This window comes from Lissotriton helveticus, chromosome 1_2 (assembly GCF_964261635.1).
Source record: "Lissotriton helveticus chromosome 1_2, aLisHel1.1, whole genome shotgun sequence".
Taxonomy (NCBI): Eukaryota; Metazoa; Chordata; class Amphibia; order Caudata; family Salamandridae; genus Lissotriton; species Lissotriton helveticus.
In genome coordinates, this window is record NC_136058.1 from 325,812,496 (window position 1) to 325,839,668 (window position 27,173).

Here is a 27,173-nt window from a genome sequence, read left to right on the forward strand (position 1 = left end):
CCGGATCAGAAGTTACCACTGCAATATCGTCAGCGTAAGCTAACACCTTTATATCACCTCCTGGTAAAACCATAGATTGGATTTGTTGAGATGACATTAGTGCCTTTAACAGGGGTTCTATATAAATAGCAAATAATAATGGTGAACAGGGACACCCCTGTCGTGTACCCCGCGTGATACTAACCGCCATAGATTCTTGTCCAGATATACAGATCTTAGCCCCCGGGTGCCTATACATAATTTGTAGCGAAGATATAAGTCGTGAACCGAATCCCATTTTCCCCATAACTGCCCACAAAAATGCCCATGAAACGCGGTCAAATGCTTTTTCAGCATCTAAAAGTACCAATCCGACGTCTTTATGTTGCGCAGTGGCATAATCTAGTGTTGCAATTACCCGATGTATATGATTAATAGTGCCGCGTTCTGGAAGAAAGCCGTGTTGTTGTTGAGAAACTAAGGTTGGAACAATTTGGCTTAGTCGATTAGCGAAGATTTTAGAATATAGTTTTGCGTCCGCATTTATGAGGGAGATTGGGCGGTACGACCCAGGTAGATGCAGCGGTTTGTCTTTTTTATGAAATACAACTATGCTAGCATCTTCCCATGATGGTGGAGGGTGGCCCTTTTGAGCTTCTAAAAACGTTGCAAGCATGTCTGTTTTTATTATAGGGAATAGGATTTTGTAAATTTCTAATGGAAGTTTATCAGGACCAGAGGCCTTCCCGAGAGCTAATTCTTTCAAGGAGATCTCAAGTTCTTCAATTGTAATGGGAAGCTCTAATTGTTCCTGCTGTGCTAAATTTAGATGAGGCAATTCCAAATTATCTATGTATTGATTAAGTGAATCAGGAGAGGAATCTTCTTGAGTATAAAGATTTGTATATTATTCATAAAAGACTTGAAGTATCCCTTCTGGTGATTCTACACAAATTCCCTGATTATTTTCTATAGAATTTATGCGCTGCATATTCTGTCTCCCGCGCATTCTTTGTGCTAAACATCTGCCTACATTTTCCCCATATTCATATCTCTCTGCGCGGAACACCTTATATTGTAATGCTATGTCCTGACTCCAAATACCGTTTATCTTCGCCTTATGTTTCGCGACTTCATTTTGTGATGTTTCACTATTACGTTGTAATCTAATATCACGGATTAAATCAAACTCTGCATTAGCTAAATCTCGTATTAATTCTATCATTATATCTTTCCTTTTCTTTTGTATACTCCAGCTATAACTAGAGGTTTTACCGCGTAGCCCTGCCTTAAAGCAATCCCATACCATTGCATAAGATGTAGAGGCTCTGTTATGATCAAAAAATTGCAGGGCCCAATCCATAATTTGATTCACATATGTTTCGTCTAATAACAATTTCTTATTAAAAGTGAAAGGTCTATGTGTTCTATGTGTATTAGATATAGGTAACTCCATAACAATTGGAGCATGATCTGAGGTAATACGTGGTTTAACAAACATATTGGATCCTTGTGCCATATTTCTAGGTATGAAAATATAATCTATTCGAACAAATTTCTTATGTGATGAAGAAAAAAAAGTATATCCAGGATCTTTCATATGGGTCACAGGCCATCCATCAATCAACCCATGTTGGGATAAAAATTGACGTAGAGCTTTGAAAACCTTGGGTTTCCTACCTAAATATCTGGTAAAGTTTGGGTCCCATGTATTCAATTCCCCATGAATATTGAAATCACCCAGTACAAATAATGGAGTACTCCACAGGGCTAGTTCTACATTTAAATATTCTATAACTGAGATGTCATCCACATTGGATCCATATACTGTACAAATCGTTGTCACAACGTTGCCGAATATACATTCCACGATTGCCCACCGACCTACGCTATCTACTTTGACCTTCCCCGTCGTAATTACAGAGCGTTGACCTAAGATAGCCACCCCTCTATTCGTAGTTGATTGTTGTGAGGCAGCAAGCACCATAAATCCAAGATCGGTTAATACTTGTCTTTTCACCCATGGTATATGCGTCTCTTGTAGACAAATTATATCAGGTTGTATTAACCGAATTTCATGCATCACACGTTTACGCTTTTGTACATTATTGAGACCACATACATTAAAAGAACATATTCGAAAATTAGAATTTGCCATGAAAATAATAGAAGTTCCTTGCAAATATTAATTTATAGCATTGTGCCATTCCATCAACATCAGAAAAGCTATTCAATTCAACATAATGTTCCATGACTTTGACTGAGTTTTTTCCCCCTTTTCCCCCCACGCACACCCCCCGTGAACAACCCTCCCACCCCAGACCCCTCCCCCAACACTGCTACCCCCCCCGTGACCCTTCCCCTTCATTAAGGCAAAGGGGCCTATTGCCCCGGTGATGTATGTAAGAGCGCCACAGATGTTTGGGCGGGACCAAAAGTCCAAACATTAGATAGAGTGAGTCTATGCCATACTATACAGGTTCAGGTTTCAAGTCTTTATTTCGATTTTTCACAAATCATAAAAGACACAATAAAATACAGAAATAGGTCACACATAAATATTTAAAAAAGGAGACTATTTAAAGAAAAAAGGAAAAAGGGAAAATTCAAAAACCTCAAAACTAGATACATTTAAAAAAGCATTAAATATCAATGAAAAGGAAACCTGAGTAAATAAGCAAAGGACACATGGTGTTTTAGCAGTGCAATACGAATCAATTAACATAAAACCATTTCTTGGCTGATGGATACAGATGCAAAAAATCTAGTAAGGGGCTGGATTCAACACAATACATGGTTTGTCACTGGGCTCAGGCAACTGAGGCTTATGACTTAACCTTAAAAACCAGGCCCAGCCCAGATATTTGGCCAGGCTTACAACAAAAAGCTCGGAAGTGTTGGTCTTTAGAGCCCAGATGGCTTCAACAGATGTTTTAAACGGCAGTCTCTGGAACAATGGTTTGAGCCATTTCTTTCGGGGTACAGTATATCTCGGGCAAACAAAAAGAAAATGTCCCTCTGATTCTCTGTGACCCGGACAACCTTTACAATAGATCGATGTCCCTGTGGACCATTTGTTAAGAAAAGGGTTCAAAGGCAATGACCCCACTCTGAATTGGTGGTACAATTTCTTGTCTAATGGTTTAGTTATTACATCCCAATAGGGCTCTCGCGATAGATCTAGCTTAAAGGTTAAGAACCTGCCTGTGAGGCTGATGTTGCTAGAGAGTAAAACTCTTTTTAGACGAATCGAGGCCCAGTACAGGGATTTGACTCTTGTTTAGAGGGAAAAACATTGGATGAGGGGGATAACCAGAGTTGTTCCAAGCCCATGTCAGTGAGGATAGTTTTCACAGCTAAGAACCATGGGATTTTTCCAGACCCACTGATTGACCTAACTTCGGCTAATTCTTTAGCGAAGCGAGACAATTCAGGGGAGGTCCATATCCGTCTCCACAGGGCCACCAACCTAAAACTAGCCATCTCATTGATCGGAGGGCAGCCTAAGTCCAGACATAGAGGGATCAAGGGGGTCGATTGTGGGAGACCTATTAAGTTCCGAAGGAACTTACATTGTGTTCTAAAAAGGTTGAGCAGGTCCATGTAGCCCCAAAGATCTGCGCCATAAAGAATAGCAGTGGTGATTTTTGCGTCATAGATCCTAAGGGCAGGAAGAACCCGCTTGGTGGATGATCCTCTTTGCTCTTTTATAAGACAGCCAGACAAACGTGCCAGCTTGAGATGTTGGATGTTGATTTGATCTTTCCATCTCAAGCGGCTGTCAAGGGTAATCCCCAGGTAGGTCATGGTCTCGACTTGCTCGAGATCAACTCCATTTAACCTCACAGAGCTCCGCACTGGATGGTTTCTGGTAAAAACCATAAATTTCGTTTTCCCCACGTTTACCTCCAAGTTGTTAATGGCACAAAACTCCTCAAAGCGGTCCAGAGCCCGCTGGAGACCGCTGCGAGTTCTAGAGAGGAGTAGGGTGTCGTCGGCGAAGATGAGGAGCGGGAATCTCATCCCCGCCAACATTGGGGCGTCAGTGGGGATATCCATGAAGAATTTTACCACCTGGTTGATAAATAAAAGGAAAAGTGTGGGTGCAAGGACGCACCCCTGACGGACACCTCTGGTTACGGGAAATGATTCCGTCACTTGTCAGTGGCCTCCCCACCTCACCCTCGCGTAGTTATCTTCATGGAATCTAATGATGAGATCCAGAAGTACTGAAGGACAGCCCAACTTTGCCAACACGCCCCACAATTTGTCCCTAGGCACCAAATCGAAGGCGGACCTTAGATCAATGAATGCAGCAAAGATGGTGCCGCCGCCTAGCCAGACCACCTTCCAATAGATCAGGCAGAGTCTAAACACCTGCTCTATGGTACTTATTCCCGATCTAAAGCCCGCCTGCATTGGAGATAAGATGTCATTTGTTTCAATCCAGTCCTGGACCCGTCCCAAGACCATACGTGCGACGATCTTTTGTATAGAATTGATTAAACTAATGGGACGGTAATTCCCTGGCTTGGACTTGTCGCCCTTTTTATATATCGGAATTATCTCGGCGCCCTTCCAAGATTTCGGGATCGTAGCTCCATTAGCCAAAGAGTTAGCAATCATGGTTATGTATGGAATCCATAAGGCTAGATTGGATTTAAATAAGTCTGCCGGTATCAGATCCATACCAGGAGCTTTTCCTCGCAGGGTCAGGCCCAGGGCCAACTCGGCCTCTGACGCCGAGAAAATTAGATTCTCTCCGAGGGAGCTTATTGAAGATGACCTAACCAGGGGTTTTATAGCTTTAGGGTCGTCAGCTCTAAACTGGGTGGAATAAAATGTTACCCATTCATCCAGGGGAACATGGTTGGCCGGAGTGGATGAAGCTGGGTCCTTCCCCCATTTAACTAGATCCCAGAACTTCTTTTGGTTGTTTGAGGTGGACGCCTCCAGAAGATCTGTCCAAAACTTATCCTCCCACTCCCGTTTAGATTCCCAAAGGATTTTTCTGTACTGGAGCCTAGCTGCCTTAACTGCGACCATGTCCCTGGTTTTAATAGCTGAAATAAGATCCGAATGTGTCTCCCTACATTTTTTGTTGTACCATTTATGTGGCAGGGGGTTTACTTTGGTAGGAGCGCTACGGCACGGGAGGGAGAGAAGGGCATTTAACTGGTCAAAACATCCAGTATGGAGGTTCATAACATGGTTTGCCAAGCCCGGGTTTGCCCCCAGCAGATCAATTTTCACCATCTCATTATACACACTGTAGGCCATTGTATTAACATTGTCCCATAGTGATTTATCCTCCAAGACCCGGGACCATTTCAATCTCCTCCTATCATTGGTTAGCAAAAGGTCCCCTGTATGTGAGGTGGTAGGCTCCTCTTGCCTCTTTAGGTCTGGCAGATTTAATGATAGTAACAGCGGATTGTGGTCGCTTTCCGGACGCTGTATCACTGCCATGTCAATTAATAAAGGCCAATATTCCAATTTTAGCAAAAAATAGTCAATGCGGCTCTGCCTTAGCCCATTATCGAAAGTACAGTTGGCTAGTTTATCCGAGGTAGTGCGGCCATTGCACGCTCGGAAACCTCTGTTTAGGCAGAATGCCATCCAATTCACTGCCGCCTCTGTTGCTTTGGCCCTTTTGTCGACAATTAGATCAGGGATATTCCAAGCGGTGTCCTCAGCCGTGCTCCAGCTATCCCCAATGCCGAACAAAGGCTCTATGGTGCAATTCAAGTCCCCAGCAAGGATGGTAACATTCCCACTACCCATTTCAGCAATTTTGTGGTCGATGAGGTTCAACAGAGGCTGGCTGCGACCACCAGGTAGTCCTCTGGCATAGATATTGAAAATGTACACATCCCGCTGGTTAGCTTTGCTTAGTTTGATTGATAGGAGATCCGGATGCTGGGCAAGGAGCTCAGTCGGATGAAGACCCAATGTCTGCTTCACCCAAATCGTTAGGCCGCCTGAGGCACGCCCCTTAACCCCTTTGACCGCAGGTTTAAAAAAGTTGATATAGCCCAGCTTGAAGACTGGGTCAGTTGCCCAGGTTTCTTGGAGCAAAATGATGTCGTAATTATCAACAAAGTTCAGCCAGTCTACGGAGGAGAAGCGGGCCTTGATTCCTGCGATGTTCCAAGACAAGATTTTCAGATTTTCAATCAGTGCCACCACACGAGGAGGTTTAAAAGGTGGAGCTGGGGTGGCTGCCTGTTTGTGGCCTCTGTCGTACGTAGTATTTATAAGCTTGGAGTTATTTATAGGATCATTAGTTATCATGGCCTTTTGGACAACCCTGTATACGGGTGGATTAGGTGCCCTAGGCTCTAGGCCTACCCCCGCAGCAGCTAAATTGCTGGTTTTGTGTGGACTCGTCATGCAGTGCCCAATAGACTCATAGCCAACAGGTTTAACCATGGGAGACTCGCTAGTTGGAACATGGAGTCAGTCAATGGCCTCAAGGTCGGAAAGGGGGCCAAAATGATTAAAAAGGAAAGGGCGCTGATGGTCAAGTGGAGTTAGTGGCAAGGGGAGTCTTATAGGAGGGGCCTGGCGAATGATGGGACGGGGTAGGGGGAGTGTTTGCCTGTGGGGGTAGAAATAAGATAGGGCTAGAGTTTGTACATCCCCCTGTCTTGCAAATATAGGTTTTCTTCTAATGGCGTCTACCACCCATGCATCCTTAAACGAAATCAAAATGCAATCTCCCTCCAGGTCTTTAGACTCATGGCCCACCCAGTCTACTCTTCTTACATATAGTATCTCCGTAGGAGATGAGGGAGGTAGAGGGCGGTTTTTGTTTAGCCAGAAGATTACTTTATTGCGGAGATCCCCAAATGACTCCTTACTGCCTGGATTTAGTGGGGCAACACCTGTCAAGACTATGGTGTGTTTGGCAGCTTCAAGCGGGAGGTCAACACTAGGGGTGGTTAATCTTTTGCGATTCCCCTCTCTACGGTTGATATTGGTGTTGCGTTGGGTCACAGGGTCTCTATGAGAACTGGGGGGGGCAAGATTTGTTTTAGATGGTAAAAGTAATCCCGTGCTTTGCTGCCCACCAGGATTTTGCTTATCCATAGCTGGTTTAAATGGTGGAGCGTTTTGCTTCACCCCCCCTTTGGCGTGTTAGAATTTGGCCCTGAAGTTTTAATATGGGGAGGTTTACACCTGGCCTGGGTAGTACTAGCGGGGTCCTTGGTGACTAATTGAGTTTTGCTGACACTCGTATGGCTAGTGCCAAGTAGATTTTTGAAGGATGGCGTGGTTAGAATTAGTTATAGCCTCCAGACTGTCAATTTTTGAGGTCATGAGCCTAGTCCGCTCTAGGACAGGTAGTAATAAAGTTTTAAACATGGCCTCCATTTTTGCTAGCAAAACTTCATCGCTGTTAAGACACATGGGGCAAGTACTAGAAGAACCCAAGGACAAGAGGGAGGGGCACAGCAAGTTGGCAAATTCGGAGGGTTTTTGAATGTCAGGGGGATGCTGGTGTCCCTGGCTCACTTTATCTGTGGCATCATTAGTTTTAGGGATCTTTCGTTCTCTACCCCCTGACAGTCGAGAATCCGACTTTCTCTTTTTAATGTTAGGGTCACTAATGGACTCCGGGTGTTTTGTAGTTTCAGCTAAATCAGAGTTATTGAGGGGGAAATGTCCAGATAACTGGCTAGGTTCAAGCCCCCCACTAATCCGGGAAGCACCCCCCTGGCTGGCTTGAGAATTATCAAGACTATACCCTTCTTCAACCTGGGTAGTGACAGTTGGACTCCCCCCCACACTTTCTAAATGGACGATAACGTCCGTGGGAGAAATTTGAACACAATTAAAGGCAGCATGTGGTGCAGGGGAGGTAATGGTGGCTAATCCCCCCAAAGATGAGCGTTTACCGCTAATAAGGTCAAGTGAGAGTCTTTTTTCTACCATAGTGATTTCCTTTTCCAGGATCCCCGTAGCCCGTGTGATAAATGCATCAAGTGGGCCTGATACGACTCCCTTACTGGTATGGATTTGTACTGTTCGTTCTTTGTCTGATCTTAAAGGCATTGTAAGGGACTCGTACAATTTAATTTAGAAATAAGATTCAGTCCAACCTAGATGCAACAGAGGGCAGGGGCTGGTGTAGCGACAACCGCCACCTAGCTAGTAAGCCTCCAATCCGTCAGGGGGGGTAGGCCTGGGCCGGACTCTGCCGTACTCGAACGGCCTCAAACGGCCCGCTCTTTGCCCGGTCTTCGCCCCGGTCGCTCCCGCGCGCTCCCGCACAGCGGGTTCTCCACCCTATGTAAATAGGGGAGGGCAGTAGGCAGAGCCGGCAGGGAGAGCGGACACAGGTGGTGCACGCAGGGACTCCTGGTCACTGGAGTCCCTGCTATGCAGCTCGCAGCCCCGCCGGCGTCCAAGGTCCGATGGTAAAGGTGATAACGATGAAGACAGGCTCCCCCTCTCTTCCTGGGCAAAGGGAGTCGCACAACGCAGCGGGACCCGCGCAGCGGGTCCGGCAAGGCGTTGACTCGCACAATGGGCACACGAGGCTTCAAACGCCGGTCAGCTAAGGCAAACAATCCCACCAGGCAAGGGAGGCGCTGACTTTTAATTTCAACTTGCCAGAGGCGGAGCCGGCCGGGAGAGCGGCCACAGGTGGTGCACGCAGGGACTCCTGGTCACTGGAGTCCCTGCTAGGCAGCTCGCAGCCCCGCCGGCGTCCAAGGTCCGATGGTAAAGGTGATAACGATGAAGACAGGCTCCCCCTCTCTTCCTGGGCAAAGGGAGTCGCACAACGCAGCGGCGCCCGCGCAGCGGGTCCGGCAAGGCATTGACTCGCACAATGGGCACACGAGGCTTCAAACGCCGGTCAGCTAAGGCAAACAATCCCCGTACTATACACTTGGTGTACTAATCTTCAAGTCCTACTTCTCACTCTAATGTATTCAGATATGCCTTTGCTAAAGCTTCGGCGGTAAAGAATCTATTTTGACCTTTATACACGATTTTAAGCGTGGAAGGTTGAAGCAGAAAAGCTTGTGCTCCCTTTTTCTGGAATGGTTCGATCATTTGACGCATTCTCCAACGATTTTCTACCGTAGAATGACAGTAGTCAAGGTGTACAAAAAATTCTATATCCTTCCCAGAGCGCTTCTTGTCCGGCCTAGCCAGATCATACAATTTCTGTCTCGCCAAGAAGTTATTCAAGGATATCAAGATGGCACGAGGATATTGCCTTATTTCGGTGTTCCGTGCCGTTTGTTTGCGAAAAGGGAATCGGTGTGCCCTCTGGATCTCCATGGACCAATCCCAATCCTTGACATCGGGAAAGGCTTCCTCAAAGAGTTCTATAACAAACTGTCGTACATCACGCCCCTCACTTCCTTCAGGAACACCCAAAACGCGTAAATTATTACGGCGAAGTCTATTCTCTAAATCGACCAATTTAGAGTTCACATCTTCTCTCAGCCCTTTTGAATCGTCAAAGCTGGCCTTTATATGAGTTACTTGATCCTCCAATGAGGATATGCGTCCTTCTGCTGCTGCCATCCTGTCCGTAAAATCATTGCATGATTTAGCTAAGCGTCGTACCGTATTCTGTAGTTTTTTGCACGCATTATGCGTTTTCAAGTGCTCTGCTTTTGCCTCTAGGCGTTGCTCCGATATAGCTTTCAGTATTATATCAATAGGCATTAGATTAGGAAGTTCAGGGCTAGGGCTAGAACTAGTTTGTTGAATAGGTTCTGCTAGATCCAACTCTATTTCTTGATCTATAACAGTTGGATCTCCTTCTGAAGTTTCCTCACTCCAAGACCTAGTTGTTCTCAATTCATCTGTAACACTAGCATGTGCTTCCTTACATAAATTCTCATTACTCGCATTTTCAATGTCCTCGTCCAGATCCTCTTCCACGTCAGAATCTACTGAGTGTTCAGATAGAGAATAACATTCGCTGTCTTTGCTGCCTGTGGGGTCACCATCGCCGTCGCCTTCTGCCCCTTCAAATCGAGGTAAAGCCGATTCTATAACCCCTCCATCATTACCATTAAGAGTGGCATCATTTTGTATTTCTGATAATACAGGAGCGTCAGGTAATGAGGCGCTTGTGGATGAGATTGTCAAAGGTGTTGTTGGAGAAACAATCAGGTGTTCCAATGCAGCTACTATCGTCTCATCTTGGACTTGGCTGTTGACCGATGATCCGCCGCCCTTCCCCTGACTCCCTCCATTATTCTGAGAATCAGTATAAATAATCACTGTTGTTGCTTTTCCCTTGGAGAACATTTGTGGAATTTTTGGGGTGCCCAGTTGGATGTTATCTAGGTCATTATTGCTGTTATCTTGCCTTGACTTTGCTGCGAGTGCTGCACGAGTCCTGATTGGATTGTCACCGCTGGGTCTGGTTTTCCCACCACGTGCAACTTTTGGGGGCATGTTGAGAAATTCCACTTGTCAAGTCTTTGAGCCTAAAGCCTTCTAAGGCTTCCTTAAGTCACTTGGTCCTTCCAAATCCAAAAAAGTAAATGATTATGCAGGTGTTTAATCTCCAATGACTTAAGTCTACTTGTATATCAGTCTATGAGAATATAGAGGTTATAAAATAATTCTTACTTGGCAATTATTCGACGTTCTTTTCTGCTTTTCTTCCCCCCAGAAGGGCTCTATTCCGTGGATTCTGCTCAGTCTCTGATGCACCAAACTTAGCGTGTAATTCTCCCCAGGTGCCGTGGCACCTACGCCCAGCTCCCAACTCCCAGCAGAGCAGCCCCGCTGCACCAAACCGGCGTGCAGCCTCTCCCCAGGTGCTGCAGCGGTCGGGTGGGCCCACTGCACCAAACCAGCGTATCCGAAACAGGCGTCTCCCAGCAGGGGAGCCGAACAGCCGAGCAGCCCCGCTGCACCGAAAGTCTGCGTGCAATCCTTCCCTGGGAGCGTCCAAAAAAAAGCTAAACTGCAGCTGCCCTGCCCGTCCAGCCCAGCATGTGTCCCAAATACGGAGCAGACGGCTCCGACACTCGCCGTCCGAAAACCCGGCAGCTCAAGCTCTCAAGGGGCTCCGCTGCACAGCACCCCACAGCGAGGACACTGGAAAGTCGGTGAAAGCAACAGCAGATCAAGAATCAGGAACGCATAACAGACATCCTCTGTAATCGCTAGAAACGACACCGCCAAAGCTCAGGTAGGATTCGTCAGGCCGCCCAAACGGAGCTCTGTTAATGTTAATGTTAATGTTAGGCTAAATTTATAGAGCGCACTGACACCGGAGGTTTCCTGGCGCTCTCACAAACACGCCTGACATGCAGGCTCCATCTTGCCTCCCGATGGCTTGGTATTCCCTTTGGGAAATTTCTGAAACATCATTAATCAATTTTGGAATTCGGCTCTTCCTTTCACAGCACTAAACAAAGGGAATGGACTATTAAACCAATTGACAACTTTGTTATACTGTTTGGTGCTTTCTTGTATTGCACTGAAGAAAGGGCATATAAAACTTGGCAGCGAAGCAGTCAATCTATTTCTCATTTCACCTGTGTCTTCAGTCTTACATATATTCCACCTCTTCTCTGTGCATGCAAAGTATGTGTTTGTTTGAAGCACTTCAATTTTGCGCAACGTAGGAACTATTTAATTTCTCCTTAAAAGCTCTGCCTACGTGCAAGATGTACGAACTATCATTGCAGTTGCAAGAAGGCTGGTCTGAAGAATCAGGCCATTTGCAAACGCAAAATGGCTTTTTCTGATGTATTAAATGGAAGGTATTCGAAAGGGGTGTTTGGGTGTACCTTCCAAATACCGAATTGTAGTGGTACGTAGAAATGTTTTTCCACCATAATTTGGCCCAAAACAATCATACTTCATCATCATCTCTGTGATTGTGGTAACCAATCCTCAAATGATAAGGTGTCCCGTAAAAACCTCTTCCCCTTTAAGAATGTTTCAAAACAATCATTGTATGTAGAGGCATTGGTCCTATGTACCACTGCCTATTCAAATAAAATAACAATGAAACAAATATCTGTTTTTTAAATGATACAGTTTTCCTTTAATAAATAATATTAAGGACTACTTCTCTTCACAACAGTTTCAAGGTTGTACTTTCCAGAACAACTTAGTATGATCCTCTCACTCTTTCATGATGTACTGATATTTTGTCATTCTGGTAGTACTTTAAAGCTGGGGATATAGCTCAGTGGTAGAGCATTTGACTGCAGATCAAGAGGTACCTGGTTCAAATCCTGGTGTCCCCTCACCATATTTTGATTCTGTTGTTTGTAATTGGGACTTTCCATCAATTCCATTTGGATCATCTTTGACAGAGTCAGTGTTCCCTTGGATATTGCACTTTAATGGCATTACAGTGTTTGCTTCTTAAAACCTGTGAGTAAATGCAGTTTTTAACACTCGGCTTGGTATTCCCTTTGGGACATTTCTGAAACATCATTGATCAATTTTGGAATTCGGCTCTTCCTTTCACAGCACTAAACAAAGGGAATGGACTATTAAACCAATTGACAACTTTGTTATACTGTTTGGTGCTTTCTTGTATTGCACTGAAGAAATGGCATATAAAACTTGGCAGCGAAGCAGTCAATCTATTTCTCATTTCACCTGTGTCTTCAGTCTTACATATATTCCACCTCTTCTCTGTGCATGCAAAGGATGTGTTTGTTTGAAGCACTTCATTTTTGTGCAACGTAGGAACTATTTAATTTCTCCTTAAAAGCTCTGCCTACGTGCAAGATGTACGAACTATCATTGCAGTTGCAAGACGGCTGGTCTGAAGAATCAGGCCATTTGCAAACGTAAAATGGCTTTTTCTGATGTATTAAATGGAAGGTATTCGAAAGGGGTGTTTGGGTGTACCTTCCAAATACCAAATTGTAGTGGTACGTAGAAATGTTTTTCCACCATAATTTGGCCCAAAACAATCATACTTCATCATCATCTCCGTGATTGTGGTAACCAATCCTCAAACGATAAGGTGTCCCGTAAAAACCTCTTCCCCTTTAAGAATGTTTCAAAACAATCATTGTATGTAGAGGCATTGGTCCTATGTACCACTGCCTATTCAAATAAAATAACAATGAAACAAATAAATCTGTTTTTTAAATGATTCAGTTTTCCTTTAATAAATAATATTAAGGACTACTTCTCCTGTTCCACAGTTTCAAGGTTGTACTTTCTGGCACAACTTAGTATGATCCTCACACTCTTTCATGATGTACTGATATTTTGTCATTCTGATTTTACTGGAAAGCTGGGGATATAGCTCAGTGGTAGAGCATTTGACTGCAGATCAAGAGTTCCCTGGTTCAAATCCGGGTGTCCTCTCACCCTATTTTGATTCTGTTGTTTGTAATTGGGACTTTTCATCAATTCTATTTAAATCATCTTTGACAGAGTCAGTGTTCCCTTTGGATAGTGCACTTTAATGGTATTACAGTGTTTGCTTCTCAAAACCTGTGAGTAAATGCAGTTTTTAACACTCGGCTTGGTATTCCCTTTGGGAAATTTCTGAAACATCATTGATCAATTTTGGAATTCGGCTCTTCCTTTCACAGCACTAAACAAAGGGAATGGACTATTAAACCAATTGACAACTTTGTTATACTGTTTGGTGCTTTCTTGTATTGCACTGAAGAAATGGCATATAAAACTTGGCAGCGAAGCAGTCAATCTATTTCTCATTTCACCTGTGTCTTCAGTCTTACATATATTCCACCTCTTCTCTGTGCATGCAAAGTATGTGTCTGTTTGAAGCACTTCATTTTTGTGCAACGTAGGAACTATTTAATTTTTCCTTAAAAGCTCTGCCTACGTGCAAGATGTACGAACTATCATTGCAGTTGCAAGAAGGCTGGTCTGAAGAATCAGGCCATTTGCAAACGCAAAATGGCTTTTTCTGATGTATTAAATGGAAAGTATTCGAAAGGGGTGTTTGGGTGTACCTTCCAAATACCGAATTGTAGTGGTACGTAGAAATGTTTTTCCACCATAATTTGGCCCAAAACAATCATACTTCATCACCATCTCAGTGATTGTGGTAACCAATCCTCAAATGATAAGGTGTCCCGTAAAAACCTCTTCCCCTTTAAGAATGTTTCAAAACAATCATTGTATGTAGAGGCATTGGTCCTATGTACCACTGCCTATTCAAATAAAATAACAATGAAACAAATATCTGTTTTTTAAATGATACAGTTTTCCTTTAATAAATAATATTAAGGACTACTTCTCTTGTTCCACAGTTTCAAGGTTGTACTTTCCAGAACAACTTAGTATGATCCTCTCACTCTTTCATGATGTACTGATATTTTGTCATTCTGGTAGTACTTTAAAGCTGGGGATATAGCTCAGTGGTAGAGCATTTGACTGCAGATCAAGAGGTACCTGGTTCAAATCCTGGTGTCCCCTCACCATATTTTGATTCTGTTGTTTGTAATTGGGACTTTCCATCAATTCCATTTGGATCATCTTTGACAGAGTCAGTGTTCCCTTGTATATTGCACTTTAATGGCATTACAGTGTTTGCTTCTTAAAACCTGTGAGTAAATGCAGTTTTTAACACTCGGCTTGGTATTCCCTTTGGGACATTTCTGAAACATCATTGATCAATTTTGGAATTCGGCTCTTCCTTTCACAGCACTAAACAAAGGGAATGGACTATTAAACCAATTGACAACTTTGTTATACTGTTTGGTGCTTTCTTGTATTGCACTGAAGAAATAGCATATAAAACTTGGCAGCGAAGCAGTCAATCTATTTCTCATTTCACCTGTGTCTACAGTCTTACATATATTCCACCTCTTCTCTGTGCATGCAAAGGATGTGTTTGTTTGAAGCACTTCATTTTTGTGCAACGTAGGAACTATTTAATTTCTCCTTAAAAGCTCTGCCTACGTGCAAGATGTACGAACTATCATTGCAGTTGCAAGAAGGCTGGTCTGAAGAATCAGGCCATTTGCAAACGCAAAATGGCTTTTTCTGATGTATTAAATGGAAGGTATTCGAAAGGGGTGTTTGGGTGTACCTTCCAAATACCAAATTGTAGTGGTACGTAGAAATGTTTTTCCACCATAATTTGGCCCAAAACAATCATACTTCATCATCATCTCCGTGATTGTGGTAACCAATCCTCAAACGATAAGGTGTCCCGTAAAAACCTCTTCCCCTTTAAGAATGTTTCAAAACAATCATTGTATGTAGAGGCATTGGTCCTATGTACCACTGCCTATTCAAATAAAATAACAATGAAACAAATAAATCTGTTTTTTAAATGATTCAGTTTTCCTTTAATAAATAATATTAAGGACTACTTCTCCTGTTCCACAGTTTCAAGGTTGTACTTTCTGGCACAACTTAGTATGATCCTCACACTCTTTCATGATGTACTGATATTTTGTCATTCTGATTTTACTGAAAAGCTGGGGATATAGCTCAGTGGTAGAGCATTTGACTGCAGATCAAGAGTTCCCTGGTTCAAATCCGGGTGTCCTCTCACCCTATTTTGATTCTGTTGTTTGTAATTGGGACTTTTCATCAATTCTATTTAAATCATCTTTGACAGAGTCAGTGTTCCCTTGGATAGTGCACTTTAATGGCATTACAGTGTTTGCTTCTCAAAACCTGTGAGTAAATGCAGTTTTTAACACTCGGCTTGGTATTCCCTTTGGGAAATTTCTGAAACATCATTGATCAATTTTGGAATTCGGCTCTTCCTTTCACATCACTAAACAAAGGGAATGGACTATTAAACCAATTGACAACTTTGTTATACTGTTTGGTGCTTTCTTGTATTGCACTGAAGAAATGGCATATAAAACTTGGCAGCGAAGCAGTCAATCTATTTCTCATTTCACCTGTGTCTTCAGTCTTACATATATTCCACCTCTTCTCTGTGCATGCAAAGTATGTGTTTGTTTGAAGCACTTCATTTTTGTGCAACGTAGGAACTATTTAATTTTTCCTTAAAAGCTCTGCCTACGTGCAAGATGTACGAACTATCATTGCAGTTGCAAGAAGGCTGGTCTGAAGAATCAGGCCATTTGCAAACGCAAAATGGCTTTTTCTGATGTATTAAATGGAAAGTATTCGAAAGGGGTGTTTGGGTGTACCTTCCAAATACCGAATTGTAGTGGTACGTAGAAATGTTTTTCCACCATAATTTGGCCCAAAACAATCATACTTCATCACCATCTCAGTGATTGTGGTAACCAATCCTCAAATGATAAGGTGTCCCGTAAAAACCTCTTCCCCTTTAAGAATGTTTCAAAACAATCATTGTATGTAGAGGCATTGGTCCTATGTACCACTGCCTATTCAAATAAAATGGAAAGGGGGGACCGCTCGGTCCCCCCGAACGTATGGATGGGGGCCCGAACCTCCCAGGAAGCCAATTTGGGCGGGGTGGGCGTGGCCCGGCTGGTATGCCCAAAGCCCAAAAACTACAAAGGGGGGGCTCTAATCAGTATGGCTGAGCCAATATCCAGAAAAACAAAGTGAAAATGCCAGTACTGATGCAAAAGAATAATTAACAAATGTTTAAACACAGAACCTGAAGGAGTAATTCAAGACTGGGAGCTGATTAGTAGCTTTTATTATTTTGTTCAAAAGAACAGCTATATTTTAGAAAAACTTGTTCAAAAAGGTAGACAATATTACATGCTAAGTACAAAAATAAGAGATAAGGGCATCTTTCATCATATCAAACATGTCACAAGCATACGACATTCAACCATTCAGGAACAACAGGAAATTATAACGTGTGCAATATATTACAGTGACCAATATTTACAGTGGACGAACAGGCACAAGAATGCTGGAGAAGGCCACGGTCTGCAAAGTATTTTGGAGGGTATTACTGGAAAATTATATATACGAAAAGTACATTCCTTTAAACAAATTCAGATATTCTCAGTTTTTTTGTTAAAGAAAAAATGAACAAAGTAATGTACAAAGAGTAGTGATAAGCAACAGGGCGATTCAGATGAGCTTATCACCCATGCAGACTCGAGAGTGGCAATGGGCCTACGCGTTTCGAATCCTACTGGTCTATGAGGATTCTCTTCAGGGCCTTTGGTTATATCTAAAAGAAGAAAAGAAAGATTGAGGGGGAAAGTTATACAAGATGTGCATTCAGTGAATCAGCATCAGATTCCTCACTCAGGTCTCACCCCCTCCTCCACAGCTTACCCAAATGGTGAAATTACATCCAGATAATCAAATTCACAGCATCATGGCTGGGGGGAAAAAAACCTGTACCTGAAAATGATCAAGGCAGACTAGAGTTACCTACGTGACCTAATCAGGGTAGCTGAAGAATGAAAGAATTGGAAAACTTATAGTCTTACCTGCCTTTATCTCTTATTTTTGTACTTAGCATGTAATATTGTCTACCTTTTTGAACAAGTTTTTCTAAAATATAGCTGTTCTTTTGAACAAAATAATAAAAGCTACTAATCAGCTCCCAGTCTTGAATTACTCCTTCAGGTTCTGTGTTTAAACATTTGTTAATTATTCTTTTGCATCAGTACTGGCATTTTCACTTTGTTTTTCTGGATATTGGCTCAGCCATACTGATTAGAGCCCCCCCTTTGTAGTTTTTTGGTTAGAATAGCGGGCGCAGGCCCGCGAGGTTCTGTTGTTCATCCATTTGAAGCAAGGATAGACTTTACGCTATCCTTTTACATTGCATTAATTGTGCGATTGTGTCCCATGTACATGCTATTCTTTAATCTTTCCCCTTTTTTAGGTCTTTAAACTTTTCTTTTCTTTTCATTGATTTCTTAGAGTAATGGCAGAAAAAGACACCTTCGCCTATACAGAGGATCATATCAGAAACTTCCTCAGTGACCCACCTGTCTTCTCCTCAGTTACCCTAAGTGAGACAGCTACTACGTCTAACGAATCGGATAAACTAATCCGTCTTAAGAAGAAGCAGATAAGGACAGACCTCCATGGTCACTTCTTGTTGCAACACCTCCGGGAAGGCACCATTCCTGCTGGTTTACAAATTAAGAATATACCTGTAATTTTTACAGAGGACCCGATATTTAAGAAAGGTTTTTCCATGATAGAAACTAAATGCAGTAGAGATTTGATGGTTCTAACAGTTGAGACAGCTGCCCGAATATCAAAAGAAGAACTAGCCGAAATCTCTAAACTAGAGTCAGAAATAAGCATTAACCCTACCATAGCAGACGCCAAGGCACTTTTGGATAAAGTTAACAAAGAAGTCCAAGAATTCAAAGACTACACGATAACCCAAAAATCCAACCAATTTGAGAAGGATAAAAAAGGCTTTTCGCTAGATAACATATACCCATACTTGCAGGCCGACTTTTATTCCAAGGCGGAATCGAGACGTTTCCTTCCAGGAAACCAGGGAAGATCACGAAAGCAGTTTATTTCCTTCAGTGATACATCGTCATCAGGAACTGACAGGGATTCCACCAGCAATTACAACCGTCCTAATAGGAATAGGAACTGGAACGCTAACCAACAACAACAAAACCAATCGTCAAACCCCCATTTTTTAGGGAGAGGCCAAACACTACCCAGGGGTCGAGTGAGAACCAACACCCCGTGGGAAATGAAAACCAGACGGCAGCATTACAAAAACTAGATGCGTCGCCTATTTTCAATTTATCTAAAAAAGTTTTAACATCTGACGAGGAAAGCGTGTTGGCAAAAGGCCTGTCATTTGTCCCCTCTAAAAGAACAGACTTCGTTAAAATGAAGTCAGAATTCATTGAATTCTGTAGGAAATTAAGATTAACCTTGTTCTTTAAGGAAGCCCCCAGCAATCAGCCAATGGAGGTTACTGGCCTTAGGAATAAATCCACCTTCTGTCCCCCAGCAAGTAAAGTTCCAAAAAGCCTTTTGACCTTCGAAAAAAGTGTTTTGTCGGCTATATCGGCTATGGAAAAAGAGAGGAAATATGTAAAATATAATACCACCAAGGCACAGATGACAGCTCTAAATAATCTTAAAACTGACAGTACGGTCATAATAAAGCAGGCCGACAAAGGCGGAGCGATTGTAGTGTGGGATATCAACGACTATACTACCGAAGTCATGAGACAGCTGGCAGACAGTAGCTGTTATCGTAAAATAAATAAAGACCCAACTATAGACCTTCAAAATGAACTTTTTGCCATCATACAAGAAGGTTCTGACCTAGGCTTCGTTGGACCAAAAGAACTCGAATATCTTAAAATTCTACATCCGAAAGTGCCGATGTTTTACGTATTGCCTAAGATACATAAAGATCCTGACCATCCGCCTGGCAGACCTATCGTTGCAGGGTGTGGTTCTGTGCTAGAGCCAGCAGCCAAATATGTAGACTGTTTTTTAAAAGAATTCATGATCAGTGTAAAATCCTACCTTCAGGATACAACTGATTTTATCAACAAATTAGAAAGTATTGAGTTCTGTGAAAACAGAGACAGACTAGTTACTTTGGACGTAACTGCTCTATATACCCAGATCCCTCAAGATGAGGCGATAGCAGTACTCACACATTATCTTGATTCCAGACCTAGACCGACGCAGGTGCCCACCAAATTCATTGTGGACTTGGCAGCTTTCGCCTTAAAGAAGAACTACTTCTGCTTTAATGGCGAATACTACTACCAAGTCAAAGGAGTAGCCATGGGCTGCCCCTTCGCACCAGAATTGGCGGTATTATTTATGGCAATGTTTGAAGAGGCATACATCTATCAGAACAACCCTTTCATTCAATACATCGGAGCGTGGCTCCGGTTTATTGATGATGTTTTCATGACTTGGACGGGTGATAGTGACACTCTTGACCAGTTCCACCAATGGTTGAATGATAGAACTGCTGATATAAAATTCAGTATTTCCAGTTCGACTAGGAGGATTGCATTCTTAGACGTGGAAGTCTTCCCTTGTGAAGGGAAATTGGCCACTACTCTATACAGCAAGCCCACTGACAGAAACAAGTCCCTGATGTTTTCAAGTAATCATCCTAGGAACCTCAAAGAAAATCTCCCATATGGGCAGTTCCTGCGAGTTCGCAGGAACTGCACATTCAAGGAAGATTTTCAACATCACTCAGCAAAATTAACATCTAAATTGTGTGATAGGGGTTACCCTAAGAAACTCGTGAAGAGCTGTATGAGGAGAGCACAATGGACACCACGTGAGACCACCCTAGAACACAAAACTAAACCTGAACTGAAACGACAGGTTTGTGTCACGACATACTGCCCTAATGCCAATCATCTGAAAAAAGTCATAAAGCAGAATTGGCACCTAGTGAAAGATCTGGATGACAGTCTTGTAGATATGCCTCTATTTGCTTTTAAAAAGGAAAATAACATTGCCAACCACATTGTTCGGGCTGCTATGCCAGCATCTAAACCTGCGACACTGCGCCAAATGATGGGGATGCCCCCCATTCTCGGACACCACAGATGTGGCACGTGCCTGTGTTGTGAATCTTCTATTGAGGGTTCATTGTTCCAGCATAACGGTATCTTCTGGAAACACGAATCCTTCAGTAACTGTAAGAGCAAGTTTGTCGTTTATGGCATTACATGCCCTTGCCACCTACTGTACATAGGTAAAACCAACCAGGAGATCCGTCACCGGATCTCGCAACATAAATCGAGAATCAAAAGGAAGGTCGAAAACGCCCCTCTGGTGCTCCACTGGACGCGGATGCAACATGCTGTCAGTGACCTTAAATGGACTGTGATTTCCAAAGTGGAAAAAAATCCCCGTGGTGGCGATCAAAATCTTGCATTGTCGAAACGGGAAGCTTTTTTAATAGTCAAATTTGACACTGCTGTGTCTGGGCTGAATGAACTAAGTGAAATATTTAAATTATAAGCAGGTTTGTTTCACTATCATTCACTCCTCCTATGCATGCAAATTCCGTTTTTTTCTAGTAGACCACTGGAAACCTTTGCGGACCTGCTAATCCGGCCCTGGTTTTCTGTTTCCAAACTGACTACCGGGAAACGTAGTGGGCGTATACCAATTATTGACCTGTATATATGGGCGGTCGCACGGCAGCCCAGCTAGCTAAGGCGCTTGTGCCAGAGTGCTGCCTCCCGCTACGCCGTCGCCTGAGGTTTTGGACTAGTGATTCATTTGTGAGTATTACTAGACGCATGTCTCGCAGTGTTAGCCATTTACACTTTACCGCCTCGTAACTAACTCTTACCCCGTTGTTTCTACCGCAGTAATTATCTTCAAAATGCCCTCAGCGTGCAGCGCCGCGTTTACGGTAACACGCCTACAACCTTTTTAAATTTAGTCATACCCGTTCCAACGGTCCCCTGACATTTGCCATGTTATATTTTGCAGGGCCTGTGATTCGTTTGTAATCAGCGAGCCGCGTTTGGCGGACCACGCCCTTCGCAATTAACTACGGTAAGCCGCGTTGCTTCCTTCGAGCCTTATTGAACTACTGGTGGGTAGCATTCCAAATGTACTGACGGGCGCAATGTTGGTTCTCCCCCAGGTTCCCCAAACTACTCTAAATAAAGTGTCGGCTACAGTAATTTCAACATTGAATGTTCAGTCCTTCTGGTAAGATATGTCAGCAGTTACACATTGATACGTTAGTATCCTGAGGCGGTTGCAGTTAACTGAAGCTTTTGCTCCATTACTTTTTTATAGACATCATGCTTTGTTCTACTCTCATTCCGACGGCGGTTGCACTCTAAAATAAAGGCTCAATAATAATAGGTAAGGACTGTTGCAGCTATTTTAGAACTTCTAGCTCTTTACCAGCGAGAAACCTGCCCTGATTATATATGTGTCCACTGATTTATAGGTACCACAATCGTTCTTCCAAGTGACTCTGCCTCTAGCATAGCATTCCCGCCTACTATCAAGGCAGGTAAGACTATAAGTTTTCCAATTCTTTCATTCTTCAGCCACCCTGATTAGGTCACGTAGGTAACTCTAGTCTGCCTTGATCATTTTCAGGTACAGGTTTTTTTCCCCCCAGCCATGATGCTGTGAATTTGATTATCTGGATGTAATTTCACCATTTGGGTAAGCTGTGGAGGAGGGGGTGAGACCTGAGTGAGGAATCTGATGCTGATTCACTGAATGCACATCTTGTATAACTTTCCCCCTCAATCTTTCTTTTCTTCTTTTAGATATAACCAAAGGCCCTGAAGAGAATCCTCATAGACCAGTAGGATTCGAAACGCGTAGGCCCATTGCCACTCTCGAGTCTGCATGGGTGATAAGCTCATCTGAATCGCCCTGTTGCTTATCACTACTCTTTGTACATTACTTTGTTCATTTTTTCTTTAACAAAAAAACTGAGAATATCTGAATTTGTTTAAAGGAATGTACTTTTCGTATATATAATTTTCCAGTAATACCCTCCAAATTACTTTGCAGACCGTGGCCTTCTCCAGCATTCTTGTGCCTGTTCGTCCACTGTAAATATTGGTCACTGTAATATATTGCACACGTTATAATTTCCTGTTGTTCCTGAATGGTTGAATGTCGTATGCTTGTGACATGTTTGATATGATGAAAGATGCCCTTATCTCTTATTTTTGTACTTAGCATGTAATATTGTCTACCTTTTTGAACAAGTTTTTCTAAAATATAGCTGTTCTTTTGAACAAAATAATAAAAGCTACTAATCAGCTCCCAGTCTTGAATTACTCCTTCAGGTTCTGTGTTTAAACATTTGTTAATTATTCTTTTGCATCAGTACTGGCATTTTCACTTTGTTTTTCTCGGTATGCCCAAAGCGGCATAGCCGGAGCGCGCCTTCCCCCGCCCGAGAGGGGTTGTCCTAGACACCTCGAAGGAAGACCACGCCCAGTAGGCGTATCAGGGACGGGTATACGCCCTCCCGCAGAAGGATAAAGGAGCGGGAACCCAGAAGATCGTCCTCTTGTTCCTCGGATCGGAAGGCTGCACCCACTCGTTGCTCGTGAGCCCTCGACGGAACAAGCAGCAATTTTGAACGTGGTAATCCTGTTTTTATCTTTCAGTTTCGACACAGATTTCAGGACCTCGTGGATCGACCAAAGGCGGAGGACTCGAAACCATGCCTAGCAAGCAAGCAGGAAAGGGTTCCGAGATGGAGAAGATGTTACGCCTGTTGTCGAACCGGATGGCGTGTATGGACCGAAAGCTCGGTCAAGTCCAATCGCTCGGTAGAGGTTTGGCGGAGGTAAAGAAGCAATTGGCTACAATGAACGACCCAGGTCAGCCGAAAAAGGTAATAGGCCCGGCCTTGCCGGGAGTGGTTCCCGGGTTAAGAGGGAAGCGGGTCAAAGAAAGGGCAGTCTCGGGGGAGGGGTCCCGGCACCAGTGGTGCCGCCCATCGTCCCCCTAGTACCGGCTGGTAACCCGGTTCAGGAACCAGTTTTAGGCCAGCCTATCCCAGTGGTGATCACCTCGACCGAGGATGATGAAATGCCCCCAGAATTGGCCGCTCAGTTGACCGCATGGCTTAAAACAAAGGTGGGGGGCACAGCGACCCCGGGAGATCCGGCCGAAGAGGCCAGAGTGTTAATGAAGCAGTTGCGGCAATCGAGAGATGTCGCGAAAGCGAGTGTTCCTCTTGTTCCCCCACAGGTGGCGCCAGGAGTACCAGCAGCTGGTCAAGAGAAGGTGGCGGCAACAATAGCCGATCCGGGTAAGCTCGCATTGCCAATGGTGGGGGAGGGCTCGATACCCTCTAGGCGGGAAAAGGTTGCACAGCACGTTCCCTTGGCCACGAAAGAGTTAATATGGGGAGACAAGTATGTCAACATGTTTTCATTGTTAACGGACCATCGTGAGATGGAGTATGCTAAAACGCAGAAAGATTTGTGGCACCCTAGTGTATGGCGCGCCAAGATGGCCGAGTTCAGGGTGGAAGAGACAGTGACGAACTGGGTTAAGGCCTTCTCTTTATTTACCGCAGTTATGGGGGAACGTAAACCTGATGTTATGACTGAGTTGGTTTGCTATCAGAATCGCATTATGGATTTTTATTCAATGTATGAGGGGGAAGAATGGAAAGGCTATGACATGAAGTTCCGTAAAGCAAAGGAATATGATGCTTCTCTGTCTTGGGATTGTTTGGACTCGGTGTCATGGCACAAGCAACTCCTGCCAGGGGCGACAGGTACGTCCTCGCCAGGCGGGAGCAGGTCCGGAGTTGTCCGCCAAAAGCCCGGGGTGCCCTTTCGAGCAGGCACAGGTGGGGGCTATCAGCCTAGAGTTGGCGGGAAGGGCGGACAAGGAGGGGTCTGTTGGGGCTTCAATCGAGGCAATTGTAACAGACCACAGGGGACATGCAAGTTTAAGCATGTGTGTGCCGGCTGTGGGAATTCCTCACACCCGGAAAGTGCATGTAGATCAAAGAATGGCGGGACGGTTGGAAAAGGAGGACCTAAGCAGGAGTGAGATGGACCTTTGTAACCGATTGCCTACACCAGTTGATCTAATGGTTATGATTCCGTGGTTAAACAAATACCCTGATCATGTGTCCGCTGGGGTGTTGAGGAAGGGATTCTTACATGGCCTCCACATCCCGGTGGGGGAAGTTCGGGGGAATTCCTTTTATAGAAACCAGTTATCGGTACAGCACAACCCAAGCGTGGCAGAAAAGAAAATAGCAAAAGAAGCCAGTTTCGGACGAGTGGCTGGCCCCTTTTCCTGCCCGCCGTTGGCCGATTTCATATGTTCCCCGTAAGGGGTTGTCCCGAAGAAAGATCCGGGGGAGTTTAGACTCATACATAACCTTTCTGCTCCCAGGGGTTCCTCGGTGAATGATGCCATAGACCCAGAAGTTTGTTCGTACGATACGCATCGTTCGACGATGCCGTGGCCATGTTGAACCACCTAGGCCCTGGGGCACTGATGGCGAAATGTGATATCGAATCAGCATTCCGGTTGCTTCCGGTGCACCCGCAGGATCAGAGCCTGTTAGGTTTTGCATTTCAGGGAAATTATTACATGGACAAATGCATGCCCATGGGTTGTTCCATTTCATGTGCATATTTTGAGATGTTTAGCTGTTTTTTGGATTGGGCATTTACAGAGGCCACAGGGCATAGACATGTTATGCATTATCTGGATGATTTTCTGTTTTTGGGGGCAGCCGATGATATGAATTGCGCACAGGCGCTGTATGATTTCTGCATCCTCATGAATGAATTCTGTGTCCCATTGGCACCAGGTAAGACGGTTGGACCATCTACTTCACTGGAGTTTCTGGGTATTGAGCTCGATTCTGGGGAGGGGTGTTTCCGACTACCAGTAGACAAAGTGACCAAGTTCCGGGCTTCCTTGAGGCAATGCCTGGGTGGGGAGAAAGTGACCCTGCACTAGTTACAACGAACAGTGGGTCAGCTTAATTTTGCCTTAAAGGTGATTCCTATGGCCCGCCCGTTTTCGCGCTCTATCGCGCAGGCTATGGGTGGTCTCAAAGAGGCTCACCACCGTACGAGACTGTCTGGAGAGGTTCGCCAGGATATGCGTATCTGGTTGGCATTTCTGGCGGACTTCAACGGTCGAGTCGTCTGGAGCTCCCCGCCAGAGTCTTCGGAGGAATTGGGTCTATGGACCGACTCGGCAGGGAGCGTGGGTTTTGGCGCCATCTTGGGTGATCGATGGTCGGCACAAACATGGCCAACATGGTGGTACTCCGACGGCCTCACAGGTAACATTGGGTTCCTGGAGTTATTCCCCATCTGGGTTGCTCTGATGACATGGGCCGATGACTTCAGGGGCCGCTCAGTGGTGTTTTGGTCCGACAATATGACTGTCGTAGATTGCATTAACCGACAGGCAGCACGCTGCAAAATGATGTTGAGATTGTTGAAAGAGATTGTGCTGCTGTGCATGAGATTGAATGTACTGTTCAGGGCGAAACATGTGCCAGGTGTACTGAATCATGCGGCTGATGCACTCTCTCGTTCACGTATGCAGGCATTCAGGGGTTATCTGCCCACAGCAGACTTAGAGGCAGCACCATTCCCAGAAGCAATGTGGCTAATCGGTGCCTCGGATTACAAGACCTCGTGGCAGCGAGTCTAGCCCCCAGGACAAGGAAAGCATACGAAGGAGCGTTTCGTTCATATTGCACATATTTGGGTCCTGTGGGGAGTCTGCATTGGGGGCAGGAGGAATTCTTCCTGGGGTACCTGGTTGCACTACACAGGGAGGGCCGATCAGTGGCAACGGCCGGTAGGCATAGGGCGGCCATTTCATTCATGGCCCAGGTACACGGCATAAAAGACCCTACAGGTTCTTTTTTGGTGAAGAAAGCCCTTCGCGGCTGGCAGCGCCTTGAGGGTTGCAAGAGAGATACGAGGCACCCGATTGGCTTAGACAGACTGTCTCTGCTTTTAGCAAAGCTGGACGAGACGTGTTCCTCCCATTACGAAGCAGTTCTGTTCCGGGCAGCGTTCACATTGGCATTCCATGGGGCCATGAGGGTGAGCGAGCTTGTCGCAAGGAACAAGAGAGATATGGAGGGAGGTTTGTGCAGGGATCACATCCAGATAAGGGGTGATTCGATGGTAATCATGATAGCCAGGTCCAAGACCGACCAGGGGGCTATGGGAGATAGTGTGGTCGTACAGCGCAAGCGAGGGTCCCCCGTCTGCCCGTTGAAGTGTGTGGAAGACAATTTGGCGCTGAGATCGGGCGCTTGGGGGGGAGCTTGCTCTGACACAAGGATAGCCCCCCACTGACGAGATTCCAGTTTCAGAGGGTGCTGGCACTGGCAATCGCTGACGCGGGCATGGACCCGTGCGGTTTTGGGACCCACTCCTTTAGGATAGGGGCTGCTACTGAGGCTACAGCCAGGGGTCAGAGTGCCGAGGAAGTGAAACAATTGGGCCGTTGATCCTCGAATTGCTTTAAGAGGTATGTGCGATTGCACATGTTGTAAGTGATCAATTGACATGCACTCACGTTTTCTGTCTTTTGTTTACTTTGCAGTTTCGCGGGCCTGCCATGCAGGGCGGAATTGGAGGTCGACCCTACATCAAGAGACCAGCGGTCAGAGATCACCGACTGGGGAGAGGATGGTATGGGTCGTGGGCCACTCATACGTGAGGCGCGCCGGTGACGTATTCAAGGAAGGTGACGCGATTCACGCACCTGGGGAATACGGGTTCAGAGTGGCTTTCCATGGGAAAGGTGGGCTCGTTTTTGACAAATTTGAGTCATTTTTCGAGGGACTCTTA

At 44.6% G+C, this 27,173-nt stretch overlaps 2 non-coding genes across 2 annotated transcripts; both read left to right on the forward strand.

Annotated features, from left to right (window-relative positions):
• Window positions 1-13,236: 13,236 nt before the first annotated feature.
• TRNAC-GCA (transfer RNA cysteine (anticodon GCA)) lies at window positions 13,237-13,308 on the forward strand. Its single transcript has one exon. It is a non-coding gene; the product is annotated as a tRNA-Cys (tRNA).
• Window positions 13,309-15,403: 2,095 nt separating this feature from the next.
• On the forward strand, window positions 15,404-15,475 carry TRNAC-GCA (transfer RNA cysteine (anticodon GCA)). The gene has a single exon. It is a non-coding gene; the product is annotated as a tRNA-Cys (tRNA).
• The last annotated feature ends 11,698 nt before the right edge of the window (window positions 15,476-27,173 follow it).